At 32.6% G+C, this 14,823-nt stretch overlaps 1 protein-coding gene across 2 annotated transcripts in view; it reads left to right on the top strand.

Moving 5' to 3' along the window:
- The first annotated feature begins 1,383 nt into the window (after window positions 1–1,383).
- Window positions 1,384–14,823, top strand: part of LOC106670118 (myosin heavy chain 95F) — a 49,156-nt gene continuing 35,716 nt past the window's right edge. The window contains exons 1-2 of one of the 2 annotated variants that reach the window (XM_014400176.2): window positions 1,384–1,610; window positions 8,718–8,884. The gene's annotated coding sequence lies outside the window, so the exon portion shown is untranslated. The remainder of the gene's footprint in view (window positions 1,611–8,717; window positions 8,885–14,823) is intronic. The other variant, XM_014400175.2, reaches the window with a different exon arrangement.

Below are 14,823 nucleotides of genomic sequence, written 5' to 3'. Positions count from 1 at the left end.
AGATAGATAGGTAGTGATAGAGTTAGGTAGAGATAGATAGATAGGTAGTGATAGAGATAGGTAGAGATAGATAGATAGAAAGGTAGATAGATACATAGAGATAAATGGATAGATAGATAGGTAGATAGATAGATAGATAGATAGTAGATAGATAGATAGGTAGTAGATAGATAGGTAGAAAGATAGATATATAAAGATAGATTGATAAATAGAGATAGAGATATATAGATAGGTAGATAGATAGATATAGATAGATTGATAGATAGAGATATATATAGATAGATAGACAGACAGATAGATGGATAGATAGGTAGATAGATATATAGATAGATAGAAGATAGATATATAGATAGATAGATACATAGATCGATAGATAGTAGATAGATAGAAGATAGATAAATAGATAGATATAGAGATAGATAAACAGTGATAGAGATAGGTAGAGATAGATAGATAGATAGACAGTAGGTAGATAGATAGATTGATAGATAGAAATAGAGATAGATAGATAGAGAGAGAGAGAGAGAGAGAGAGAGAGAGAGAGAGAGAGAGAGAGAGAGAGAGTGAAAGAGTGAAGCAGGAATGAATCACGTTTTGTTTGAAAGAGTGAAGCAGGAATGAATCACGTTTTGTTTATTTGTAATCTCAGAAATTTTAACTTTATTATTATAATTTTTATTATCATCTGAAAATATGCTTAAATATAGTAAAAAACCAAGGCGGACAATATAATAAAGGATTAACGACTTGTTTATCAATAATAACATATATCTCTATACTACATAAATAATTATAAAATTAAATAAAATCGTGATAAAGCATTTAGTTAAATTTATCAATTATAATATAAAAATTTCACAGTGTAAAAGAAATAATATTAACATTATTTATAATTGATCATATAATTTGTATTAATATTACTAAGGAGATATAAATTATATACAAAATAATATAATAATATACATTTGTTATACAAAATGAATTACAAAAGTGGGTGAAATTGATAAAAAGAAGTCATTGTGATCGGTTAAATAATGCAATCTTCCCAAACATATGAAAAAGATATAAATATGAAAAATCAATATTTTAAGAGATATAAGAATAACCATGCACAGATTAATTTTAAATCTTTATTGAAATAATAAATTGAGTTTTTGATGCAACTCTAGCATGACCACTCAATGGATAGTTGTTATTATGTTTTTGTGTTTAAAATACCTTTTACTTTATTTTAAAAAAAGAAGAAAAAATAGGCATTGCGTATTGCAAAAGTGTATCTGATTATGAAAGAGTGGTTGGGGTGGGTAAGGGTGCGGCGCCCTTGAAATGGAGGGCGGTCCGGGTCGAAAGTGGGGCACTGGGTAAAGCACCCTTGCAAAAAGGTTTACAACACATTGCCACTACGGTATTTCAACCCGGTTCACAGTTGTATAACACCGACCTTTCAATAATAAGTTAGTGAATTGATCATAATCGGGATCTACGTTGAAAACAGCAATCTAATGCTTATTGAGGTTAGGGTTGTACTGCTTTTCCTCCCAGGCAATATGTTGCGGTAGGCCGTCTACAAAGGATACGACTGTATTCAACACGTTTGATTAAAAAAAACGGTGAGTCTTGATCTTCAACATTTCTCAATTTTTAGTGCGTTTTGATTGTGCGAATAACAATCAAACTTAATTGTTCTTAAACTTTTAGTTTGTTACTGAATCGTTAAATGAACGGTTCAATGAATCTAATAAGTTCCGGGTTAATAGTACTTGTGCCTTGTTTCAAAACGTCTGGTTGAATAGAACTTCCTTGTAATAGTTGCTAATCAGACCGTTTAATGGACCAGTACTTATTACTCATTGTTTCTTGTCGGACTTTATCAAAAATATTAACTTAATTTGATAGCAAAATTTCTTTACAGATTTGACAATAGAAAGTTCAATATTAGAGGATGAGCTTGTTAGGTAAATCTTAGAAAACTTAGTATTTACCAATGTGAGTTGACCTACAACTTTTATCATTTCAAAAGAAACGTTGAGATTATGATACGATTGAGATTAAAGTTTAAAGTTGATTTCATGTAGTCTCTGATATACGCAATGAAACAAGAGTTTAATAAAAAATTCTCGTCTTTGCTTAATGAAATAATTTTTCATTGAGTTTATCAGAACATTTTTGTGTTTTCACAAACACTATCGTCTGACATTTTCTTATGAAATTTTAAATCTTAATTTTTGATACTTATTGGTCCCAAGGAAAGAAAATTCATCCTCTACTTAAGGATTATTTGAAATTAAATCCATTACAGTTCGTGGTCCGATTGACCAATTAACATTTTTCAATTAATTAATATTTATGAAAGGTATTGGTTGAGATAAAAAAGTCAGCGTCACGAGCGGGATTCGAAGCCATGATCTTCGGCTAAATACGCCGCTATTCTACCACTTGAGCTATCGTGACTTGGATCCGCTCGGACATTAACTTCCCATCTCAAAATCACTTCTCGAATTTTCCCTCCTTTTTGACTTTTTTATCTCAACCAATACCTTTCATAAATATTAATTATTTTAAATGTTAAGACCTGTGTGGCGTTCTCTCTGTCTCAAGCATAATTACAGAGTGGGGTGTGTTTGTACGTAATTGCAAGAAGTCTTACAAAAACTGCTTTGTGGTTTTTTAAACCTTCAAAATATAGGACTCACACCTCCCCTTAATACAAGAACCTTATCATAAAAGATTTATACGGTACATCCACAGGATGTCAGGTTGAATGGTGGAAAAGGATGTAAACAAGAAAAAAAGGATTTTTTTTAGTTTGAATTGATTTTGTTCAATGTATCTTATTTTTATTGTCTTGCCAATAGGTTTCTCTACGAAAGTACAATTATACTTTAACCACCCTTCTCTCGACTGCAAAATCTATAAAGAATATATTTGTATTTAACCTCACAAGAAACCGATGGATATAGGATTGAAATAGACAATTATTCAGAAATCGTGAGATGCGTTCTGGTGTGATGTAGGTTTCAGAAAAACATTTTCTTTATCGTGCCAACGTTTCGCTCTTTATTAAGATCATCTTCAGGGCCTGGAATTTACAAACATTGTTTAAATTTAACAAATACATGTAGGATGTGGAAAAAAGTGAATTTATATAATGCAAAATATATTTTTTTATATTTAATCAAAGTATTTCTACTCACTCAAGTGTTTGTCTTCTGTGTAATTGTGCCATTCTTGCGTGTCGTGTTGTGTTGAGAGTGCCGTGAGATATTGCTGTTTTGTGTTTATATATGTTGGATTTTGAAGGGGTGGGGAAGGTGAATTGGATTTTGAAGGTGAATGGCACAATTACACAGAAGACAAACACTTTGAGTGAGTAGAAATACTTCGATTGAATATAAAAAAATATATTTTGCATTGTATAAATTCACTTTTTTCCACATCCTACATGTATTTGTTAAATGTAAACAATGTTTGTAAATCTCAGGCCCTGAAAATGATCTCAATAAAGATCGAAACGTTGGCAAGATAAAGAAGATGTTTTTCTGAAACCTCCATCACTCCAGACCGCATATCACGATTTCTGAATAATTATCGATTAACGGTCACTAACCACCACACATTGAAATAGACGTTTTAAGGCTAAGGAGAAAATTTTTGTTAGCAGATAAAAGTGAAATCTGAAATCTGAGCAGGCTTTCTATTGATAAGCAATGAAATCAATAAAAAATAAATTTTTCTATAGGGAAAACAATTTATAAGTGAATATAATGAATACAGGGTATCCCGTGAACAGACGTCTATAATTCTGATGGTAATTCTACGTGTCAAATGGGACTAAAAAGTCGTTATTTTCTGTAGTCTGATTCTGAACTGTATTCCACATATTTCACTTTTCGTGTTACTTAATCATTTTTCCCTAAAACCCACGAATCTCATAAAATCTTAAACCTATTGTAGATTTGATTAGATCAATAGAAGGAGCATTAAAAATGTTACAAGATTAATTAATTTTTTAAAGTGACCTTAAGCAACAAAGCACAAAATCAATTAGAACGTAAACTTTTAAGATTTTCCTAAGTTCATGTTTAAAGTTATGTAAGATTTTATTGACTCAATAAATACTGGCAAATATTCCGCTTACAGAAAAGTTGCCCCTTCTAATGAGCTTAGCATGTACGTAATTTCTCAAAAGTCAGTTATCACAAATGTAAAATTAACGTTTAATTGCTGCCAATTTGATTTATCTGTTACTGATGGTTAAAAAATAGTCATTAACCGATCATTAAAGTAAACAACACTCTTTGGTACTGAATTGAACATAAGAAAAAACAACGAGCTTCTAAAAATTATTGTGTTATAAAAATATGATTGTTGCTTAAACCTTGTCATGAACCTGGAATTTCGTACAAGTTTATGTTCTAACTAATTTTGTAGTTTCTTCACTTTAAGTTACAATACAGAAATAATTGAATCTTACATGATTTGTAAGGATAAATATCTTAAGGGATACGGAGCTTTAGGGGAAAAGGTTGTAAAAGGTTGAAGTAACACGAAAATGAATACAATTGTTAATTAAACTATGAACCGTAGGGACTTTTTAGTTCCATTTGACATGCAGAATATCCTTCTGAAGTATTGATGTCTGTTCTGGAAGCACCCTGTAGGATAGAGGATAAGACATTAAAAGGATAACTCATATTGGGCGTCGGTGGCCCGCAACGGTTTAGGCGTTGACACGGCGTTCATCTCTGTAAGGTTAAGGTCTTAGGTTCGAATCCAGCGGTCCTGCTATCGAACCCGACATACTTACAACTGGGCTTTTTTTTTCAAAAACACCGGCACCCTGACGGTTGATATGACCTGTTGCGAACCCTCCTACAAAAAGTAAATAAATATACATAAGTATTTGAAAAAAGGTTAAAATGAGGTACTAAACCTAAAAAACAAGGTTTTCAGAATAGACAATCATTTCTACTGATAAATTTAAATTTATTATTGAATGTTTTGAAATAATAAAATCTTATTTCAATGCTTAATCTGGAGATGTCTCATTGTTTTGCAGAAATGTTCAAATGTTCAAAATTTGACATATTAAAATAATAAAGTCATAAATTTGAATATTTCACGTTTACAACTACGAAGCTGCAGCTTGTGTTAAAAAAAGTACCGCCTGGAATTGTTAATTAGGTCCAATCCTCTGATTTTTGTCCATTGATTGCTATTCATGTATTTTTATTTTGTTCACTTTTTGTCAACAAGAAGAGTAGAAATATTGCTTTTAGTATTGTAAAATTTTTTTTTTAAAGGTGATTTATTTAAATTTTATGAGCATATTCACGCGATGTTTATTATTTAAATGAAACAGGACGAAACGTTCATACACGAAGTTCCTCTTTTCATCGGACAAATCTTTTCATTCAGAAAACAACGATACTTGTACTTAATTTCAAAAAATCCACAAGCAATATTCCGATCACTTTTCAGCCATTTGCGTGTCTTTTTACATTATATTATATTTTTCCCACTAAATATGAATATTGTTAGATTTTCCTAGTTTTTTTAATGTATGATACTATTTTTTATGTCATATTTTAAGCTCTTGCTAATAATTACATTTAATTATACAAACTTTCCCTGCATTGTTAATCGCTTCCAATCATTCCGTTAGAGAGATGGAACAAATTAGAGGCCAATTTTGCAGATGCCGCTTAACACGACAAGCTTCAGCAATATGCGATTAAAAAGATGTAAATGAGCTGGTCCAGAGTAGAAAGGGTGTTTTTAGACGGTAAATGGACGATAAGGAAGACAACCAACGAGCCACATAATGAAATAATTAATTTAAGCAAATGAATAGAAAATAATCCCCAATATATCAGAGGAATGTGCGATCATTACTGAAATCCAGGAGCAACCAATATAAATTAATATCGGATTGAACTGACATTTGTAAAGGAGAAATTTTTTTTACTATGTTTAAAATTTTTGTTGATGATATATGAATACTGAAAGTTTGATCATTTAGTTCAGGAGGGCGAAAAGTTGAAGTTTAGTAATTTTGTAAGTAATTTTACACGAACTCATGCCAGAGGAAGAAGACATTCTTGACCATCTATGCGCATTAGGACAAACCAATTTCATATTAGAGATTAGCAATAAAAACAGATTTCTCGTAAGTAAAAACGTACAATCATTAGGGAATTAATCATCATTAATCAGCAAAAATGCTTGCATTGNATTAGGCGGCCATTCTGCTGAGGTGATGGTCTTTCGCAAACGTTCTCTTTCTGCATTGAATTTAATACAGCTGAAGAGTTTATGTTCGGCGTCTTCTTCAGTGCTGCAAACGGAGCATAAAGGGCTTTCTCTTGTCTTGTATTTATGAAGATAGCTTGCGAAGTTTCCATGTCCTGATAGCATTTGGGTGGTCCAGTAGTCGGGGTGTAGCCATTTTGCTTTTTGTCTTTTTTCAACGCTTGGGAAAAATTTGGATGTCATCCGACCTTTATTGCTATTTGTCCATCTTTCTTGCCATGATGCCCTTGTCCTTTTTCCCAAGTACTCTTTTGCCTCCTTCCCAGTTGTGCTTCGGAACTTATACATAAGTATTGGGCGTCGGTCGCCCGCAACGGTTTAGGCGTTGACACGGCGCTCATTTCTGTAAGGTGAAGGTCTCAGGTTCGAATCCAGCTTTCGAACCCGACATACTTACAAATGGCCTTTTTTTCAAAAACACCGACACCCTGACGGTTGATATGACCTCTGCTGATGTGAACCCTCCTACAAAAAATAAATAAATATACATAAGTATTTGAAAAAAGGTTAAAACTTTTTTCATTTCACATTAGAGATTAGCAATAAAAACAGATTTCTCGTAAGTAAAAACGTACAATCATTAGGGAATTAATCATATAGCTTAGCAAAAATGCTTGCATTGAGGATCAATCAACCAAATAATATCTAGGCAATACTATATTATATAAATTGACAGTTCCGGTAATCATGTTTTCCACTTATTAACGTAAAATGTATTAAAATTGGCATCTAGATAGATAGAGAGAAATAAAAAAGAAAGGAAGACAGATAGGTAGAAAAAAGAAAGGCAAATAGATAGAATGAAGAAAGATAGATATATAGCTAGATATAAAGATAAATTGATAATAGAGAGAAAGAAAGAAAGAAAGAGAGAGAGAGAGAGAGAGAGAGAGAGAGAGAGAGAGAGAGAGGGTGGGTAGAGAGAGATATGAGATAAATTAATTGATTGCTATATAAGTTCAGACAAAACGGTTGGACTGAGTAATGATGATCATATTAGGTAGCAATTACATTTATTGATTGATGCATGGATAACTGTTTATACCAAAAGATTGTGATAGAGATAAACCTGTAATTAAAATGATATATATATATATATTGAATTATCGAGAAAAGATCAACTCAATGGCGATGCAGGAACAAAATGTAAGGGTCAACGAAAAATTAGAGTTGTCAATCTTAATAGGAAATATACCCCAAGCACTGAAACTTTCTGCCTTATTGTATTGTACTTTCCTTTTTCTTAGACCAGTTCAATTTGTTCAATCGTGATTTTAAGATTTTTCCCGGGTCATCTTGGTACTCTAGGTTCTCCCCATTGCATAATTTAAATGTGGGGTCATAGTTGAATCTACCCATGTTGTGTAAGTGTTTCACAGGTGCCAGTGACCGGTAATAATCCTATCGTTCCCCTGTGTTTTACCCAGTTTAGCTGTAGCAATGTGTATGCTAGTTTTGGTGAGGGTTGTTTTGTTTATTTCCATGATGGTTTTTCTAATTATGGGTTTACTGTGTTTAACACCTCTTGATTTCGATCACTTTTTTTGTTTTTGTCACCCATTCTGAAATAGAGGATCCTATGATTGATTTTTTGTAGCGATTGTAAGTTCTATCCTTTCAGATCCTTCTCTGGCTAATTTTTCTGTTTTTCGTTAATCAAAATTCCTTTCTGCTTAGTCTTCAGGTCAGTATATTTAGTTGTAAGTAAATATTTGATTGATTTATTGATTGACGGATGTTCCAACGTGTTTGTAACACGTTTGGGAAATTGTCAATGTGAACCAACCAGAAACAGAGAAATTCTTGCATGACGAAATGCTTATTTCTAAAAATATAACAACGATTTGAATTGCGAGTTGCAATTACAACAGCCTCTTTTTTGTGGATGAATATGCATATGTTTATACCGAAACGAGACGCCTTTTGTCGTAAAATAATTTCAATGTCATGGTGACATGATTATATTTATTAAATTTGAGTTATATTTAAGAATAAGGTTGTATATATTATTTTACACTTTTGGTAACAATTGGTATATATTTTTAATAATTTAGTTAGTAAAAATTTTTGAAAGACGAAATATGACATTTTTTGTGCTTATGGCTAAATCTCCCTAGATAATTTTTGTAATAATTGTAAAATTTAAACTTTTTGTTATGCAATTAACATTAGTTTAATTTGAAATGTAAATAATAAAAAAGGGTAACTTGATATAACAAAAATGCAACAATGCACTGTGGAAGAGTGGACCTTCCTTCTTAAGACCCTGAGGATAGTTCTTGGCTATGCTGCTCTTTCAAGCCGAGCTTCTGGTTCAAGCAGGAAAAAACAGACAGTTTTCTTTTCAGTCTTCGCCCAACAAGCTCAAATAAAACCTCTAATCCTTCATATTATTTTTCACCCAGGTGTATGATGTCGCCACCTGGTCGTTTTGCCGTGAAGCGCGGCGTCCTTCATCAAACGGCCCCCTCCACGGTGGTAAACGATCAGCGGTAAGCGGCGAACGGCCGTAGGACATCAGTTGTGCTTTCGTACCGTTCCAGTGATCACGACGTCTCGCTGCTCCTGACAGGCAAGTCATAATGATAAATTTATCAGACATACTGTCCCACCATCTTGCCATGCAAACAAACGCCCCTTATCGCAAGACCTTGCCAACTTTGAAGTTTTTCTGTCACAATGAAAATGTCGCAAGTTTTCCTCTTTCGAGTATATATAATACATACGCGAAGTATAACGCTTGTGTGGATGTATAATTATATATAGATTGTTATGAAAATTTTTTCATTGTAGCGTTATTGTACTTTTCTATAAATTTCATAGATTTTCTATAAAGAATTTTTTTTATTTCTCTCTTTCCTTATTGCATTTTCAGTTCGTTGACGGTGTTTATTTAGTGTATTGTTATGAAAAAAGAAAAACATACATATCCAGGGCATTTCGTACATTAAAAAAACGTTTAAAATAATTTAAGTTAAATTATGAATAACATTTTGATAGAAGCAAGCACTGTTATTTATATAAACTTAAAAATTATATAGGATTGTTTGACTAACTAGGTTTACCAAAAAAATGAATAAATAAGTAAATAAAAACATACTCAAAATGTCAATTGTTCTCTAAGTTGACTAGGTGGATGACGCTTTCCGCTTAATATTTTCCAGTCGGTATTTTATAATATTAAAAAAACTTATTGATGTCTGCGGTACGTTGAGCATCAAGTTTGACCAAAAAAATGATGAGATACCGGGATGATAAGACATGGTAAAACAACCAATATCAAATTGTAGATGACATAACTTGGAAAAAAATTAGGACCAACTCCACGAGAAAAACGAGTTGATTGTTTCAATTCATTCTGTTAGTACATCGTTGTGTTTTGATTACTAAATGAAACATAAATCAACAAGGGCTGGTTAAATATCACCATACGCGAAGATTCGAAACAGTCACATGAAAATATAATATTTTTACGTACGTTTATGTCGGTCCAATTATTCAACTATCTTATTTTTTTTAATTTACATGCCTTTGGACGTTGTTATTTTGACAGAAGAACGTGGAAATTAAATTGTTTAAATTGATCGCAATGTTTTTAGATAAATATTTAATCCTCAGTTTTAACCGGTAACGATATATTTTATTTATATTGTTCGTCAAAAAACAGTTTGTTTATTTAAACATGTCTTTATGGAGGATCTTATTAATAACTTAATAATAGTTTGAAATCATACAAAATTTGTTTTATATAGAATTTAGAGGTTTTGAGTCTTTATCGAAAGCAATATTCATCAACAATCAAATGACTTTCCTTTTAACTTATCTGCATGCCATATTTTTATTTGTTAATCAAATAATTACTTTTGAAATGAAAAAGCATTCAAAAATATTTATTATATATTTACGAAAGTCAGCGAAGAGTTGTGGTACACACAACGTTATTTAATGAGTCGGGATTAATAATATTGGGTTGTCCGGAAAATAATGCAGGATTTTGGTATTAAACAAAAAAAAAGAAACTAGTTACTTTAAAGCAATGTTCTTTAATCATCCGTCTGAGTAGAATTCAGAATTTTTAGAATTGATAAAGTCAATAAATGCATTTTCCAGTTCCGTTTGATTTTTGAATATTATGTGTTGTAAGTAGTGGTCCAGGTGTCTAAAAAAATGGTAGTCAGTAGGCGAGAGGTCCGGAGAGTAGGGTGGGTGAGGCAAAGTTTCATAGCCAAGCTCCAATAATTTTTGTGACGTTACACGTGACACATGTGGTCGAGCGTTGTCATGCAACAAAATGGGCCCTTTCCGATTGACCAAAGAGGGCTTCATTACTGCCAATTTCTGATGCATGGTATTAATTTGGTTACAGTATGATTCAGCATTGATGGTTTCGCCAGGATTTAAGAAGCTGTAGTGTATTAAACCAAATGAAGCCCACCATACCGTAACCATTACCTTTTTTTGATGAGTTGGGGGCTTTGGAAAATGTATTGGAGCTTCTCCTTTGTCGAGCCACTGTCCAGAACGTCTAGTGTTATCGTAGAGAATCCACTTTTCGTCACATGTAACAATTCTGGCCAGAAATGGGTCATTTTTGTTTCGACAAAGAAGTGATGCACAAACATCAAAGCGCTGATTTTTTGGCGATCGTTTAATGAGTGTGGAACACAATTTTCGAGTTTTTTCACTTTTCCAATCGCCTTGAGGTGGTCAGCGACGGTCGTTTTACTGACTTTGAGTTGCTCTGCAAGTTCTCGAACAGTTGTTTTGGGGTTTTCTTCCACCACTGATCGCAGAACATCATCATTAAGAGAGGAAGGCCTTCCACGACCTTCTTCATCTTCAAGGCTGAAATCTCCCTCCCGAAATTTTTTAAACCACCTTTGCACAGTGCACTCATTAACACAACCCTCGCCCCAGACTTGGTTAATGTTTCTAGCCGTTTGGGCTCCGCTTCGGCCGAGTTTAAACTCGTAAAAGAAAATCGTACGAAATTCTCGCTTTGACATTATAAGGATGACTGAATTATTTCCAAGTAGCGGAATGCTACAGAGGTAAACAAACAATATCATTTGGAAGAGGATTAATAAGTGTTGACATTCATACAAATGAGTAATCCTGTAAACGTAAACAGAATATTTTATATAGATTTTTTTTAATGAAAACTTAAAATCCTGCATTATTTTCCGGACAACCCAATATTTTCTCAATTCTTATCACAGTTTTCTGAGTCAGATAAAAACGACAAAATGTTGAAGAATTCTCAACACCTTTTTGTGGCTTGTATTATCATGCAGGTCGGCATAAAAGGCAGGAGAATTATTCCGAGATAAACAAACGCCGAGGAGGGAAAACAGGCGAAACGTGGGAAAAACACGCACACAACTTACAACATTATTCTACCTGCAATGTCTTATTTAAGTTTGTGAACCTTTATAATTAATTATCCTGTTAAATAATTAAGGTAGTACAAAACAGTCCGAACACAATTTTAATCAAATAAAAACACGAAATTTACTATATTGTCTGTATGATATTTATCACTGAAGGAAAACCACGTGTTCATATCCAGAGAAATTTTCTAATAAATAATAATATATTCTATAATAACCATGCAATATAAATTATACAGGAAATTTTGCCTGTTACTGTAGATTTCTTGTAATAATTGAACCCTGAATCATTGATGAACGGTCATGACACGATATTTTTTGTACGGCAGCAATTACTTTTAAGAAGCAGGTGGGGAATAATTACCCCTACAATATTAAAGAACGACACAAATGGTGGCGCCAATTATTATACAAAGACAACCCTAATACCACACTATTATTTTCTAACTAGAGAAAAATTTGTAATTTTTTCTAAGAGAATAGTTACCGATCATCTACTAGTAGAAAAGGGCATACTAGTATGCCTAATTAAAAAAATGCTTTCTTAAGCATGTACTGACTATCAATCTATCTATTTATTCAAGTATCGTCAGTATTTATCCACCTATTTATCCACGTGTGTCTAAATCTTTGGAAGCATCCATTAATCACTCATTTCTCACAGTTGTTCCATTTATCTTTTTAATCTTAATATTTTATTAATTTGTTTTCTATTACCATCTTCTTTATGTTCATTTTGTTATGATAACAGTTATTCACTATCTAAATGTATATAATGTTTGTGTATCACTTGAACAAATAGCTGACAATTTTTCTCCATATGATCTTAGCTTTAATCGTCACATTCTTAGCATTTTTAGTCTTCCAGTTAACCTTCAGAACTCAATTTCATGTTGAAGACAAAGTTTATAAAGTACTGTATTTTTAAACTATTAATCTTTTACATTTTTCACGCGTCACTAAACAATTTATTGAATTTCTCAATTTAACGTCGTTTTGTTTTCTTCTGTCGTCTCCATTGTAATTTTTTCCCCCTAATCCATTTATTCCTTCTACTCTATTTTTATTTGATTTCAGTAGTCTGAATTTTCCATTTAGCATTCCATCAAGGCCTCTAGCAATTTCTAGTTCAACAATACTTCATTATCTTTGGTTCTTTCACTGTCCTCTATTATGTGTCTATCCTTGCCTCTTTTTCTTCTCCCACTATTTTTTCGTTTTTTTTTTGTTTGTTTTTATTCTTTCAGCCAATTGTTGAACTCTTTCATCTGATTTTTTTTCTTTATCACTCCACCTAGTCTCCATACATTTGCGACATTAGTAAATGTTGGATAACATAAAGGGACAAATCCAGGACAAAACGACAGAAACAAGGCCGGTAAAGAAGGCATATCTCCGCCTAATCATGTCCGTCCCTGTGGGAATCCGATTGGTCCCGGTAATTTCAACGGTCCGTTCACGAATCACGATCCCCAGGCACAAGACGGTACCGGCCCTAGCTCCGTAGAAACCAAAATCAAAGGAGACTAAAAAGACTAGTGCATTATCTTTCTAAGTTTAAAAACCGTGTTTCCATAACCTTGAGACTTCCTCTACCATTGCCTTCACCTTAAACATGCAAATTACTTTTTAATAAATTTTATATTCATGATTTTATACCGTGGGTGTGCTACTTTCTTTTAATATTACAATGTAACAAAACATTAACCTTTAGAACCTGTCCCATTCGAATCAGACAAAATAAAGCTTAATTAAATAAATTAAAACGAAATAAAATTCATAAGGCTAAACATGCATAACGCACGATGATTATTCAGATATAATTGAATAATGAAATTGCCTTAGATATTAAAAAAATGATCATACATATAAAAAAACTGAAATGTACGAACAATAACCAATATTTATATGACTCAACATGCATGCATTTATGATAAACAATTTTTTCGCAGTACTCAATGATCAATTGTAGAAAAGGTTAATTTTCTTGCTCTGGGATTATGTAAACAAATACATAAACATAATATGTAAACATCTTGCACTTACTTATAATTTTTTCAATTAATTAAGGGAGATAGATAGATAGATAGATAGATGGTTAGATATAGATAGATATAGATAGATAGAGATAGATAGATATAGATAGATAGATAGATAGAGTGAGAGAGAGAGAGAAAGAGTAAAAAGGAAGATATGTTTCGAAGAAAAAAAATAAACGAAACGGATGAAGGAATAGGAAATAAATAAATACAGAGATAGCAGGAGTGAGAGAGTTAAGTGCAAAGGTTTAGATAGGATAGAGAAAGAGAAAGAGAGTTTGAGAGAGTGCAAAAAGCCAAGAAAGAGAGTGATAGAAAAGGAAATAGAAGTCAATTTAGAAGTAACATAGTGAGAGAGAGAGAGAGAGAGAGAGAGAGAGAGAGAGTGAGAGAGAGAGAGAGTGAGAGAGGAGCGTGATAGGAAAAGAGTAAAAAGTTAGATGTTTCGAAGAAAAAAAAACGAACTGGTGAAGGAATAGGACATAAATAAATACAGAGATAGCAGGAATGAAAGAGTGAAATGCAATGGATAGATAAATAGAGAAAGGGAAAGAGAGTTTGAGAGAGTGAAAAAGCCAGGAAAGAGAGTGATAGAAAAGGAAATAGAAGAAAATTTAGAAGTAATAGAGAGAGAGTGAGAGTAAGTGAATGGGAGTGAGAGATAGTGAGAGATAGTGAGAGAGTCACAGAGTGCTAATAAGAGAAAATGAAGGAAAAAGGTGAAGGAGATAGAACAAAATTAAGAAGTATGAGGAAACGTAATAGAGTGACAAATAGACGATAAGTGTACATAGATTAGAAAGATATGAAGAGAGCAAAAGAAATATCAAAAAGCCATAGATAAATAGATAGAAAGATAGATATATTGAGAGAGAGGAGAGACGGAGAGAGTGAAAGTGAGAGAGAGAAATACAGAGGTAGATAATCAAGAAATACATTGGTTACTGGTTGACTGAAGTGACCCATAACCCGATAGACATGACTGTGGACTAATAGGTTAGTACTGATCGAAAAGTAAAAGTATACCGGATTGATCGATTGATTTACGGAATAATTTTATAAACTACATCTATTTTTTTATG

The sequence above is a fragment of the Cimex lectularius genome, unplaced genomic scaffold, assembly GCF_000648675.2.
Source record: "Cimex lectularius strain Harlan isolate CLEC.00 unplaced genomic scaffold, Clec_2.1 scaffold40, whole genome shotgun sequence".
Taxonomy (NCBI): Eukaryota; Metazoa; Arthropoda; class Insecta; order Hemiptera; family Cimicidae; genus Cimex; species Cimex lectularius.
Note: the sequence above shows the minus strand (reverse complement) of the source record. Positions and strands in the feature narration are given on the sequence as shown.